Genomic DNA, 15341 nt, shown 5'->3' with positions numbered 1-15341 from the left:
TTATTTAGAAAATTCATGGTTATATCAATATTCTAAACCACTGTAATGTAACAATTTAAGGACTTTGGGGAAAGAAGAAAACAGAAGTCAGTTTTTTGTTGAGTCTCTTCTATAAAGAAGATCTGTAATGAACAAATTCATCAAAGGCCGATTGGGTAGAGTGGTTACTATTGTAAAGCTTAGAAAGCCAATATGCCTTTTCTGCTCAGCTTTTGGAAACTGTGATATGGTGACCCTGCATATGACAGCTGCTTGAATACAAACCACTGGTTTTATTCTCTGCTTATTTCATTAACTCTTTCAACAGAAACCCTAATTCTAAAACATGCAATCTGCACGCCTGTGCTAAGGTTTAATCATTGAGTATAAAGAAACATTTTGAAGCATTTTTCACATTTCATATTTTCATGTTCCTTTCATTACTGTTTCTTACCTCTTTCCTTAAAGGAAACAAAGTAAAACCAAACCACAACCAAAAAAAACCAACAACCTCCCCCTGCAAAAAAGCACCCCCCCCCAAAAACCCGCAAACTAATAAAAATCCCCAAATCCATAGGGAGCTGACTTTGTCCAATATATCCAATATATATGCACCATGTTTCCAACATCAACAAGATGGAGACAAGCCCCGCATCTGTGGAAGCAACTCTCCTTCAAATGTTCAGCTCTTGGTGCCTAAGTACAGCTGATTCAAGTCAAGGAGGCAAAGGGCCCAGTGTGGTTTCTCAACATTCCCAGAAGCATAAGCTCTTGCAAGGCAATATTTTTTGGTTTGGTAATGCCAAGTATGAGCTATTCAGTGGCTTCTTTCATCTTAGTTTTCAATTCTGGAATTTATATTGCAGCAAAGAACCCATATTGTTAAGAAATTGAGGGAAAGGAACCAAGATGGATTTGTTTTTCTATGTTCCAAATGTATTTAGCCAAATTCTCTGTACAGAGATATCTGCATTTCACCAAAGAATTTTTGCTCTTTTCTCAAAAGCAATATAGTTTAGTTGTTTGTTTTTTTTTTTTTTTTGCTTCTTGAAATCCTAAACTGCTGGGAAGCAATGTGAATAATTGATACCTTTTATTACTCATTGCTTATCACTCTTGCATGAAGGACAAAAAATGTCCTTTATAGTTTGCTCTCCTCTGTACTAAGCTGGCTTTAGGCATGCAAAAATTAGCAGCTATGGAGACTACCATTTCTGAAGAGATTTTTCATTTTGTGACTAGCTTGATGGACTTTCACTTTTAATTAACAAATCAACAAGCACTAATGTGGTAGCAGTAGAGTTTAGGTCAAACATAATCAGCCAAACCTGTTCTAATGGGCGAAATTACTCTAGGGATTAATCTGACGATGCAAAATGAGAGGCCTGGGAAAAGAGTTGCTGTTCCACTTCTTTGGAAGATACATGTTTTCTTTCCAAAATATTTTAGAAACACTTTGATTTTCGGATGTTACACACTCCTTTGCTGGGAGCTAGTCAATACTGGAGGTTTATACCCTACTTGTATTCATTGTCAAGTGAAGTATAAAATAGGACATTGCAGTTGTTTTAAAATGAATTAACACTAATTCTGGTCCTAGATAAATTCATCTGAAAAGAACAAGGAATTAATTTTACACGTCAGCTTGAGATGTTCCCACTGGTGTGTGCTAGAAGCTGTTCAGAGGAGGTTTTGCAGGCTGGTGTCATGGTATTTTTAATGCATTTTAACTTTCCTTTGGCACAAAGATACTCTAATGCTAGTAGGCTTTGTATTTTCATGTAAATTATAGGATAAATGTGAAGCTCCGTAGCCTTGCAAGGAGGATAAGGAACAGGGTGTCATATCTAAATTCTGTCTCCAGCTTTTTCACTGTTAAGACATTTGCCACGTTACTTATCCTTTTGTGCCTTGTTCAATAAAAAAGGGATAATGATGCCAGCTTAATATTGTACAATGTTTTCAGGATGAGAAAAACTTGCATTGTGGCAGCATTGCTTTTCTCAGTCTGTTACTGGTGAACTTCCATTCTAAAAATAGCTTTGTTCCTTTGGGAGAGAACATTCTCAAGTCTGTCCCCTGCATGTAAGATTTGGGGAATGATGGTGCTTTGGGTGTTTTAATGAGAACCCTGTTTAAAAAGTGCTGCTACCACAAGAGCAGAGAGTGATCTCTCACCACATCACAGTGAATTAGTGGCTGTTCTGGTTTTTTTTGTAATGCTCTTTAATTTCCAGTGATAGGCTAAAGATTTTGAGAAGCTGATCTTTACATTTTCAAGGTGGAAAAACTTGGATTAATAAATCAAGCGGAGTTTTAGTGTGCTTAATGACAAAATAAAGAATTTGAACTGTGACTGAAGGTAGCTGTTGGTCTATAGTTCCAAGCAGTGACAGAGGCTTTTGCTTTTAGTGCCAAGTGGTATATTCTGGAAATGGGAATGTCCTTTCTTTTCATGTGTGTGTTTAGAGTTTAAAGAAATGCTCTATCTGTCAAGAGCATGGATAGATGGCGCTGATCCTCAGCAACTGTTCTGGTTTAACAGCATGGTTGGATACCATGAAGGAAACACTGAAATGTTTGTTCACTGCTTTTCTAGATCCTGATATAGATCAGACTATGATAGTTGGTTGTGATTAGAGGTAATGTAGGAAAATTCCATGTACACTTGAGGTCTTTGAGTTATTCCATTTCTTTTTTCAGTGACTCCTCTTTTCCCCTATACACATTGTTCAGATAGTATACTTCTAGAGGAGAGGGAATAGAAGATGAAAAACTTAAAAATGGTGAAAGCATGTCTCTGGGTAAGATGAATTCACCTCAAGAAGTAGCACACTCCTGTGAGGTATTATCCCAGACATTAACAGAAATCAGAAAAAAAAAAAAGTATAGCCACTATAAAATTACATCCTTGGTTGCAGCAGGAAGGGAGTTTGGCACAGGCCTTTGGTATTCTGAGTTCTAGAAATGAAATCCAAGTAAATGTATTGATGTAGTAGTAATTTAAGAAAAAACCCCAACTATTTCTTAAAACAGCAAAATTCATGTAGTGACATTTCATAGAGGGTATCGTTTGAGTAACCTTTTCTATTTTGTGCCTAATGCTGCCAGCCTCAGTATTGTAACTTGTTTTTCAAACAAGTCATTCTCAAATAGCGTATTTATGGGGCCATGGGTATCTCCAGAGTTCTCCCTCCTAGTTTGCTCTCTCCTGTTTTGTTGTGAAAATTAAATTGTGGTGAGCTACCAACTCTGTGGAAGCCTGGGTGTTTCACAGTATTTGTACTTGTGTTTAGTGCCCACAGGAAAACTGTATTAGACTCAAGTAAAAGAATGGAAAGCAGGATTCAGGAATGAGCCATTTTGCAGTACAGTTGGGTCTTGTTTTTTCCCCACTTTATGACTTTGTGGAATGATGAAATAAGGCACAAATACTCAGCTATGATGCATTAGAAAAAAGACACACGCATGAAAAGGAGAATGAACAAACTCAATACAGCATAAGCACAATGTTTTCCTTATCACAAAATGAACTTTTTAAATGTTGTATACTTTCCCAGTTCATTCTTGTCATGGGAACACAATGCTGTTATCGATACAGCATTCCCTAGCCTGCTTTCCAGAACTTCTCAAGTTCATTATTCTCTGTTAAGATATTTAGGAGCTAAATTGAGCTATGCCATTTCATTACGAAATACAATGATTGGAAAGAGGACAAATGGTTGTATCCTGAATCTTGTTTATCAGTTAATTCTTTATTATAGTACAGCAGCAATTGCCTATGCAAAATGGAATTCTAATTACATTCTGCATAGCAGTGTAGTAGTTTTATCAATGCTATTTAGTTGCATAATGCACACAGCACAAACTGTGGTACAGCAATATAAATAATTGGTTTAATTTGCTATTAATGAATCTACAAAATGAAATTATATTAGTATTTTCAGAACAAGTGGTTAATTACAAACATCATTTGCATGTTACCCTCTGTTGCTGCTGGATGTATTTGTTGACCTTGGTTATAATTATTTTGTGGAGAGTTTCTCATAGTGGGATGTGCCAAGAGGTTTGTGCCAAGATGTCTAAATTTTGGCCCACATATCTCCCTGTAAACTCCTGCACTAAGCTGATAGTGAAGGTATTCTGGGGGTTTGAGTGGTTTTGGTAATGGGCAAAGAGAAGAGGGTGGAAGAAATGTGATGGGAGGTTGCTTTTTCTCATGCACCACAAGCATTGTTTCATCTACCTTCTAGCTATAAAACAGATTAGGTCTGAAAATGTGATTTATCAAAGTTCATTCCTCCTTTGCCTCTTTTGCAAAGAATTTTGCTATCATCAAGTCACAGTGTTTCTGACTGCAGCAGTTCAGCAGTTTACTCATGTAGGCTGGGTTTTATGGCTGCTTTTGCAGGAGGAGCAAAATGTAAGTGGGCCCTGAAAACCCAGTCTGTCGGCAAACAGCATGAGGTGTAATTACCCAGTCACTGTGTGGCTCTTAGGAAAAGAAGCTAGGGGGTAGTTAAATACACCTGAAAGACTGGCCCCAGAAAGCTCCCTCCCCCAGTTCAATCAGTGTCTTATTACATAATAAACCATGTAGGGAGGTGCTTCATGGCCAAAGCTTTGTTCTGCAAAGGTAGCTGGAATCAGCTAATCAAAATAATTGTTATTGCCAGATGTTATCTTGTCAGGGGAAAGTAGCACTGATTACATCTCCTTTGTGGACAGGGTAATATTTGTTGCTAACTGTGGGGAAAAATTATTAAGGTTTTAAGGCTGAAGTTCAGTTGTGTTGACTGTCACTTGAAAATAAGTGTTTGAATGTGTTTTTGTCTGCCTTGGAGCAGACATTTCTTTCACTGTAATCTCAAAATTCCTATTGTTGTCCTGTTTTTATTAAATTTGCTGGAATTCCCTGTTGATCATCATCTTAAGTAAACTCCAGTAAGGCTGAAAGAGCAACAAGCAAGTTTCCTTTTAATCTTTTAGCTCAAAGTGGTGCAGTATCTTACTATTTTAAAACTACATTGTGTTGACAATAAGCTTCTAACCTAAATAGGTGTTTGCTTAAAGGGGCTGAGTACCTAAATTATCCAGCTGCTTGCACATCTGTCTCTTCATTGATAACTGAATATGAGCTGCCTGACATTAAATGGTGCATATCTGGGCTACCTGCATTTCTCTCTCTCACGTTGTCTCTGGACTGAACAGCGGCACCCTATGAAACTTTCAGTCTCTAAGTATCCTGGCCTTCAGTAGGTGGTGTTTGTTTCTGTGCTGTGGCTGCTCCTAGGAACACAGGAATTTTAGTATTAACCACAGTTGCTGGAGATATTTATCCCTGCAGGTCTCTTTTGATAGCTAGAAAAAAAGGGTATAGAAAAAACAACATAACCTGTTAGTGGAACTAAGAAGAGTACAATTCAGTGTGCATCAGCTTCAACTCAAGGGACAAGTCCCAACTTGCCTTGGGTACTGTTTCCTGTGCTTCAACTATTTGAAAATGCCATCACTTCTTTTCTGATCTAAGGCTGTCCCTTTCCTTTATTTTCTACCAAGTGATGTTTTTGGTTGGGGATTTCAAAAATAATCAGTTATCTGAAATGTTATACTTGAAACTGCTGCAGGCTATTAGCTAGATGCTGTATTAATGTTTTGCTTAGAGTAATAACGTATGTCCTGCCCATGCCCATGATGCCTCACATCTTTCATCAAGAGGAATATGCAGCAGCACTGGTGTGAGCCCATGGTCTTAATGGTTATTTCCCCAGCATCACTCATCAGTTCGCTTCTGACATTGACCCTCTCTCAATGGAATTAGCAAGGCATGATGTCAGATATTTTAATTCTTTGTCTGTATTCTTGCTCCTTGATCACTTACTAATAATTTTTCTCCTTGTTTTTCATCTTAGAGAAGAGCTGCAGTAGTCTTGGGATTTCAGTTTCTTCACATGAAAAGTATATGTTTGAGGGGGAGGTGAATAAGTTGCTGAAACCTCTGCCCCCACTCTTCTCTTGATTCTTACAGACTCTAACATGTAATTGTGCTGAAGTTGTACTTCACTTGATTCAGAATTTAGTTCACTTGAGTGAAATTGCTTTGTTTTCCACCCTGCTTTTTCTAATCTAATAAGCAGAATGAAGATTGTTGCTGTTGAAATATGTACACTTTCTGTTAAGCCACATGAACCTGCAAATCTTTTTGCTAAGATTTGAAAAGTCAGACATTAAGGGTAATCACAGAAAGGGTACTGACTGGTCAACAGCAAGTTTATTCAATTCAGTGTCACGGTTGGACTTATTAGACTTCCTGTCTGCTTCTCTGGAAACAGAACTGCAATTTCTTTTTATCTGCTGTGGCTGCAGACTCACAGAGTACATGCATTAACCAGGGCAAATGGTCTGCAGTTAGTTTAGGAATTTAATCTAAAACAAAACTAGAGATTTACCCGTCTTCCTGGTTTGTCAGTCTTATTTCCTGCTGTGTTCACTGTTCTTGGCTTCCCTTCCCATCTGGGACATTGCTGCTGCCCTGGGGAAGGTTGGACTAAAGTTGAGCCAGTTTGTGTTGCACCACTGCCTGCAGCTAGTGGTCATGGTCCAAGTCCCTGGGAATTCCCTGGTGGTCATATCTGTTGCCGTGGGGATTCTTGCAACACATGTATCAGACAACGAGGCCCATGGAAAAGAATATATGGACCGATTCTTGGCAGATATTTTCAGAGATGTTTATTTTTCCAGCCACCTGGTCGGTGACTGCCCAAGAACTGAACGATCACGGGACCAGAGGGTCCTTCCCGGGCAGGGGAACACAAAACAACCAACAGGGAATGAGGCTGACCAGGGAGTAGGGAAACCCCATAGGCCATGCCTCTACCCCGGGGCCCCTCTCCCAGGACTACATGGCAGGGGGGAGGAACCCCAACACATATCCATGCCTCTGTCTGATCTGCAGGTTCCTCTCTTGCTTCCAGAATAATTTCTCCAGCCAGGATCTTGCCTTCTTGCCTTTTTTTTTTTTTCTCCTAGCTCATTTCTTCTGAGACCACTGCTTCTCTTTGGGAATGTCAAGCTGTCTGGTTTTCCCATGCTAAACAGTCTGTGCAAAAGCACAATGTGTTTTCATCCTCCATAGTGGTTGTTCTCATGTGACAGGTTAATCCCCTGCTGCCTGGTAGCATTCTTGGTGTAAACTATTTTTTTCCACATGCAGAGGATCTCTATTCAAATTGGTAAAATCAGATCTTTCCCAAAGCAAGGTAGACTTTGCTCCTATTTTATTGTTTTGTTGGTATTTTTGCTTCCAGAAGAGCAGGTGCCCTTATGTTGCATCGTTTTCCTAATTTCCAAACAGATTGTAGTGGAGAGCAAAATTTTAACCTGTACTTTCTGGTGGCTTTGATGAATGAATGATAAAATATCTACACAGCCCCACTGTGTGAAGAGGGTCTTTTTCCCTGTGTGACAGGAGGTTTGTTCATTTTTAGCTGGAGTATTAACTGCTTAGGCCGAGGGTGCTTGGACAATATTGATTTTTCACTTTGCAAAAAAGACATTAGTGTTTGTATTTAAGAAAAAGGAACTGGGAAGTGTGTATCAGAACAGTGGGACCGCAGTTTACATTGGAGAAAGATTAATATTAGCTACATCTCACTACTTGTTATTCTATCTCAGCATTTCATTAACATCGTAAGGTTGTTTTGCACTTGGTTCCTAGGGAATATGAAGCTTAATGTTGAAAGACATCTAGTCTGGCAGTTCTGCCCTCCGGAGAGCTTAGAAAGGGCTTTTTTGGAGGACCTACCCCTTTCAGGGCCTCTGTTGTTGGTCCTGTGCTAATTATTCATACAAAACTTGCTTTTCCTTCAGCAGACATCAAAGGAAATTTTGCTAATTTATTTTTGAGGATTTGTCCTGGAAATAGAGATGACCACTTGGAAAGTAAAGAGTTTTTTGAATTTCATCAAAGCCGTCCTGTATAAGGCCATCCTGAAAAAATGAGTCTTTCAATTAGAAGTGTGAAATGGACATACCAGAAATTATAAATATTAAACATTTATTAACTGAAGTATTCCAATATTGAAATAGTCTGATATTTCTTCTCGGGCTGCTCAGTAGATATGTGAGATTTAACTTTGATTCCAGAGAATGGATTTGGCTTTATAATGTAGATAAAAGTAACTACTGAAAGTAAATGTTCTGGAATTCTTTAAAATCTTTTAACTTGCTCTTTATTTTCCAAAGTGTTTTACCCTGCAGGTTAAAATGTAGCATCCATAAAGTTCTCTGAAAATGCGATAGAGTATTCTGTTGCAATCTTTTTTTTTTTTTAGATCTCAAAAATATGAAGAATTTGTGAAATACGGACAGGTTGATGTTTTCATTCTAATATTCCTATTTGTTTATAATTTATCTTTATCTTTTAGTTTATAATTTATCTTTGCATTAATGAAACTTTTGCATTTCACTGTGTGTGCAGTGGCCAAGATTTTTGTGTTGCTGAAGCCTGCTCACATTGGTAGCACTATTGTGTTTCTGAAAACAAGGAATTGGATGATGCAGTAGGTGATCCTGTTCTGTTGGGGGCTGAGCAGAATCGAAACTCTGAACTGTTTTAGAAGCAAAAGCATTTCCTGAAATCTGAGTGTCTCTTTTCTCTGTAAATAGAAAATTTACAAAATTTAATTCACAATTTACTTTAAGTAATGACTGTGTTCTTAAATCATTATCTCAGAAAAATGAGGGAAGTTAAAGAAATCCACTTTATTTGGCAACATTTGTACCTCAAGTTGCAAAATACTAGTAATAGGATCCTCAACTTGAATGATTTTATTTGTTTAAAAAAAGGAACTTTTATCAGAATATTTTGAAAGTATAGCAAGGACTTCCTGCTGTACTTTTATTTGGTAGTTGATGTTGGTGAGTTTTGAGCCAACATCATGTGTATCCTTTGTCTTCCTTTCACATGTTACTATAGACAAGGTGGTGGTATTTTTATTTTTCTTCTCAAACAATAATCAAGATAGAGAGCTTCCTGGGTCAGGAGTTTATAACAGAAATTCTTTGTCATGTAAGTAAACTCAGAATCCTCTAAAACTCTCAAGTGTGAGAATGAATCATTGCTAAAGGAGTCATGTCCACCCCTCTCCTGGGAACCTCATTCAGCTCCCTTAGTGGAAACAATGGATCAGCTCTGAGCAGCTCATCTTGAACTTTGGTCCACAGTCAGAAGAGTGAGGGCTTGTGCTTTGTGGCAACCTGGAGTCAACTTGTAGCTCCTTACTCCCAGTAGTTAAATTTCATTAAAAGACAAGCAAATTCTATTGGAGCACTTGCTAAGATTATTGTCCAGTATAAGCAGTTTCACTTGCAAATGTTTATATACAAGAGTGAGCTGTGTTTACTGTATAAGTAATGGCAATTTTAAAATAAATTGACTATTTGTGTTCTTGATTATTGCAACTTGCACTAGGCAGCATCAAGCAATTTGTGTCTCAGGTGCTGTCTTATAAAGTACATACTTTCAGGTAGTGTTCTATGATAGTCATCAATTGACCATGACCTCACAAGGCTATAAAATAAGAATCTTTCCGTTTGAAAAGCAGTAACTTTTTCAGCTCAGGAAGTTTGATTTGAATGTCTGATCCGGTACAGACTTTAAAGTAGCCGACAATGACTAAAGAATTCAGATTTGACGTGCTGTTTCTAATTAGTGATACATGAAAACACACAGCAAGGGGAGCAAACTGGAAGAATTGGAAGTTTGTGCAGAGTTGCAGGAGCTTGGTCTGGTTGGTAGAGCAAAGATGTAGTGGCGCAGTCTGCTGGCTGGAGTGCTGAAATGTGTGGATCCAGGATTAAGAAACTGGGAATGAGGGAGTGTGTCCTACTGAGAGGAGTGGTTTGAATGCATGGAGCTCTGCTTTGAAATAGGAGATGAGTCCATGGAGAGCTCTTTGGGTAAAGATCATTAAGTAAAATTATCATCAGAAAAAATCCTTCTCCCTTACAGTGTTCTAGTTTGAATACTAAGGACTGGAAATATTTAGCATCAGTTATTGTTCCCTAAGAACCTTTTGTCTCAGCCCCTTTGAGACTGGTGAACTTTAAGGGAGGTATATAAATATATTATGAAGCATTTGCATATAATATTGAGCAACTTGCATACTAAAATTTAGAAGACTAAGGTAAGGTATTCTTTCCTTGATATTTCTAAAGAAAAGGCAAGAAAGAGTAAAATCATAGAGATAGGTAAAAGCAGATTCCATTCTAAGAAGGAGAGATGAGAAAAAGTAGGTTTTTTTGGTCTGCGTTTTTTTATTCAAAGATCAGTGGCGCCAGGAGGATCATAAAGTAACAAATGTGCAGTGGTAATACTGGGAAGTCCTCTCGTCCTTTGTGAGCAAAGGACACAATTACCACAGGGAGATTCTTCCCATTTTGAGGCATCCAGAGGCTAATTGGTATTAAAAAAAAAATTTTATCTTATGATGAAAGATCACAGGGTTCATAAGGTCTACCACAGTCTTCTAGGTATGAAATAAGCTGGGTTTGATTGCTTAATACTTTGACTTTTTTGTCAGACTTAAAAAAAAAAAATTCAAAAAATTTCTATGATTAAACCACCTACAGTTCCTGTGAGTTGAATGCACTTTTCTGAAGTGTTCAGTATCCAGTAATTCTCATTAATGTTCATACAGGTCTCTTTCAGGAAAACACATGAAGATAATCTTGTTGGAATGCAACAAGCTGGAAATAACAGATTTTTAGCATGTTCTTTAGTAATGAGATACACTTGCTTTATCAAAATAAACAAACCAGAAGAATAGAGGCATGTCTAGTCTTTAAAAGAAATCATAGGCCTGCCTGATAATAAAGAACTGTTCAAGAGCAATTCATCCTTGGGAATTGATTACCTCTGACATCCAGCCAAGGTCAGTGACACATTCAGTGAATAGCTACATCAAAGGCAGAAGCATAAATTAAAAGAATTCTGTAAATGCAAGTCAGTTTGAGCATAAAATCTAAAAAACCCTGCAGTTTGTAGGGTCTCCCTTAGTCTTTTCAGTTTTTGCATAAGGGTTTGTTGTCTTCTCTGTGGTATCTTTTATTGTTAATAATTCTCTCCCAAACTGCTTCCAGAAGAGCCCAGGAAAATCAAATCTTGGCTGTGCTCTGGTACTGCCAGGCTGCTGTAGACAGTAGACAAAGGTGCACACATTCAGTATGTTGGTAAACCTGGAAGTAATCCTACTAAAATGAATTTGACTACTAATAGTTGTCACTAAGTAAAAGAGGAAATTTCTGTCCCCAAAAGCAGAACATTTCCAGTGCTGGGAGAGTGTACATGTGCACATGCCCTGGACTTGGACTCCACAAGTAGTGCTGTCACAACCAATATTTGTATATAAATGAAGGTGGTTATTTGCGCCAAAACCAGACATTTTAAAAGTTAAAATATAAATTTAAAAGATTCAAATGATGCTGTCTCCTTTTGTGCCCCACTGCCCCAACAGTCAACCAGAGTCCCTTACCACTCCTTTTCCTGCAGCTTGATTTAAAGGTTATAAATAATTCTCCTCAATAGGTTTTTCTTTGGAGTCCAACTTTTGAACTTTAATATACACCACTATACTATATTTTTACATTGGCAAACAGTTGACAGAAACTAGGTAATATGATTATAAAGCTGTTTGCTCTTGCCTACTTTAATAAAAAAAAGAAAAATAACAACAGAAAATGTGACTAAAATAGGTCTGAATGGTGTTAGGGCAAGATGATTCTGTTACCATATGTGAAACCTTGTTTGGTGTCACATGCAACTATTGGGGATGCTCTGTAGCCTTTTAAGGAAAACAACCTGTGGGGTTGTCTAATGTTTTGTGTTCCCTTCCACTTCTCTCTGTGTATCCCCTGGTCTATCTGTTGTATGCATTCACCCCGGGGATGGTCTGAAGCAGAGATCACGCTGCTTCTTCTGTCTGGATGTCATGTAGTGAGTCTGGATACTTGTTTGAAAACTTAATGTATTGATATTTAATTGCACAATACAGGCAGGGGCTTCTTCCTAGGTATAGACCCTTCCACTTTATGTAGCATGACTTGTGGGGATTAAGGTTTATTTCCTGTTTGCTTTGAATTTACAAACACTCTTTTTTAGAAGTTTCCTGAACTTTATGAAGAAGGTTTTATTTATTTTTTAAGTTACAATGGCTGTGATGCAGGAATAGGAAGGAAATGTAGCTATGTTAATCAAAGCTGTCAGTTCTTATTACTGGAGCACTCTTTGTATCAATTTTTAAAGTGTTTAATAAAACATAGGGACCGTTTCTCCTCTTTCTAGTCAGTGGTCATCTGACTGCACTGAAGTCAAAGGAAGGTAGTTTTCATGTGCAGTGCAGTAATGAGAAGAGAACGATAGATTCTCTTCTGCTGAAGGTTTCAGCATCTGGTAAGCAGTTTCTTTTCCTAGGTTGAAAAAGAAATCAGCAGTAGGTAATGGCCTCTGTTTAAAACTCTTGATGCACTGTTGGCAGCTTTTCCTGGCTAGCTCTAGTGTACTGGTTATCTTCCATATAAATTTTGGGTCAAATTCTAAGTAAATTTACTTCTGCAAATCAAATACAGCTCTCATTCATTTTGCTTGAGGAAGGACTGAGAGGATAATTTTGTCTCTTGGCTTTATTACATATTCTCATTTTGCAATTTCATCCATGTGTATTAAAAAAAACAAAGAGAGTGCTTGATTTTGCATGAGGCCCAGAAATGCAGTGCCATCCTTTCTGAAGACTCCAAAGTCTATGTTGTGTACTAAGTGCATCAGTAGTTCTGCTGGGTTTCCAAGGTGCAGTCATTCCTGAGGCAGGCTTTGGCAGCCACATAATTAAGACAGGACAGAATGCAGCAGTTTAGCTCTGGAAACAAGCAAGAGTATTGCACTGAATTGAGATGGAAATTATGAGGGTGCACCTCAGCCAATCAGGCTATCTAGCTGCTATAACTACAGGGGGAGAGGAATTCTGCACTTCTCACTGATGAAAAATAAAACTTGTTTCACTGTGATTCTGTAAGAGAAGAGATTGAGTAAAGGCATCTCTGTAAAAGTTAGTGCTGAAAACTTTGGAGAAGGAAATAGGAAAGTGTCTACAACCATTTTAAAACTCATTAGAATGTAATACAGTTGCAAGTTGACACAAAAAAGTGGTGTGCTGACCTTTTTTTTTTTTTTTTCTTCCTTCTTTTCCCATTTATCAGATTTTCATCCTATTCTACATCTACAGCCTTCAGAACAAATTCTGGCAAGAGTATTCAGTGTCATTCTTCCCCCCTCCCCCTACCCCCACCCCTGTTGCTGATGGGCTTGGCCTTGGGCAGTGGTGGATCCATCCTGGAGCCACTGGCACTGGCTCCACTGGACATGGGGGAAGCTTCTGGCAGCTTCTCACAGAAGCCACCCCTGTGGCCCCCCTGCTACCAAAACCTGGCCACACAAACCCAATACAGTCACCATGAAGATGAGATGTTTCCCCAGGACAGAAAAAAAGTCAACTCCTACAAATTCCTATTTCTCATACAGAAAGATGCCTTGAACACTCTATAATAAAATTTTTATATGTGAGAGGGATTGTCAACATCGTCCTATAATGTTCTTTGATGTGCCCCAAAAATACTGCAGCAGAAGGTATTAAAGAATAAATCATGCGCATCCCCCTCCCCCCCCAGCACAGTTTGTCTCTCTACTCTTAACCAATTTGTGTCAGGGTGAATTTCCTCTTTCTCTGTGCTTATTGAATTCCCCTAAGGTTTTCTCTGTGTCATGTGTGTGTTAGTACCTTCTTGCTCAGCATTCATTATCACATTATTTCATAATTTCAGGGGGAAAGTAAACCAGTAACAATCTTGTGTCAATCTCCTTTACACAGTGGAAGCAAATCTCTGTTATCCTTTAGATACAAAGAAATGCTTTGCACAGTGTGTTTTTGAGCATCACTGACCTGGTAATTGTGTGAAAACCACTAGGTCCAAGTCTTTAGGTACCAGCTGTTGCCAGTCTCCAGAGAATTTCCTATGACCTGTGAGTAGATCAGATGTAAGAAAACGAAGTGTGTGCACCTCAGTCACATCACCACTCTACCCACACAACTGCATTAAAAATTAAAGAGCCATTTATTTTCAGTGCTGCTGTAGATGATCTGTGTTCCCCTCATATTGGGGTAAATATTAAGATCAATGATTTCCCCTATTTTTCACTTAAAAATACTGAAATCCAGTTCTGGACCCAAGGCTTGGGTCCAATATATTTAAATTTTAAAATTTGAATAATTAGAATTTTATGCTCTCCCTTAAAGAATGTTGTACCTTTCTAATATTTAATAATGGGGAAATATAGATTAAACAGAGCTCACTCTTTAGCCTTTTTTGCTGTTTTTTTTCTTGCCTTTTCATAGATAAGAACAAGGTTCCAGCCCTTTAGGGCTGCTATTCTATTTGCTCTTGATCTTTTAAACCTCTTTCCAAGAGGCCACAACACTGACTCTAAGGTTTCTGAGTTGTTCTTTTCTTTGCTTTTCAATCCCTAATGACTACAGGGCCTCCTGCTAAGACAGTTATTTTTATGTTCTTTCCTGTAGTAAAAAGTGTGCTGCATTTTAACAAGGCTTCTATTTTTAAACAAATGAAAAGGTGCCCTGAGCAGAGGTATTTGTACAACTGTAACCATTATAATTGTTCTCTTCAGACAAAGTGAGACACAGTAAATAAGGTCCTTTCTTCTCCTAACTCTGGAATCATTAGAGTGGGAGGCTAATAAAGTACAATTGTAAATTCTGAAGGAGTGTGGGCTTTGTGGGTGTGTGTGTGTTTGTGTTAGGAGTCTTTGCTATTTCACCTGCTAAATGTTGGGAAAGCTTTTTTCTGGCTCTGAGAGACCTGTCTCCCTCTTACTTTCACTGAAGTGGTATTTGGCACTCTTGGGCCTCTGTTTATGGTTCTCTTCAGCTTTTGAAATTATGTGGCAAATTCTTTTCCTTTGTTCATGCTGGAGCTGCTGCCTAGCATTCCTGATTTTAGGATTGTCGCAGTTTGGCGCTGGTTAGACACCAAGCACCACGAAAAAACCATTTGCTTACTTGCCTCTGCTATAAGCTGAGCAGAGAAGGGGAAATCAAAGCTTCATTTCATGAGGAAAAATAAGGATTATAGAGAAAAATGGTAAAAACCTCAAGGCAAAACAGATCCAAACTTATCCATATAAAGAAGATTTATTACTAACAGAATTAAAAGTAAAAAGAATAGTGAGAAACTAAATCAAACTTTCAGAACCCTTTTTTCTTCCAGTACCTCCCTCTTTCCACCAAACTGCG

At 38.2% G+C, this 15341-nt stretch overlaps 1 protein-coding gene across 8 annotated transcripts in view; it reads left to right on the top strand.

Annotated features, from left to right (window-relative positions):
- The window catches only part of FHIT (fragile histidine triad diadenosine triphosphatase), a 620602-nt gene that overhangs the window by 171485 nt on the left and 433776 nt on the right, over positions 1–15341 (top strand). The window lies entirely within an intron of this gene.

The sequence above is a fragment of the Corvus cornix genome, chromosome 12 (assembly GCF_000738735.6).
Source record: "Corvus cornix cornix isolate S_Up_H32 chromosome 12, ASM73873v5, whole genome shotgun sequence".
Classification (NCBI taxonomy): Eukaryota; Metazoa; Chordata; class Aves; order Passeriformes; family Corvidae; genus Corvus; species Corvus cornix.
Note: the sequence above shows the minus strand (reverse complement) of the source record. Positions and strands in the feature narration are given on the sequence as shown.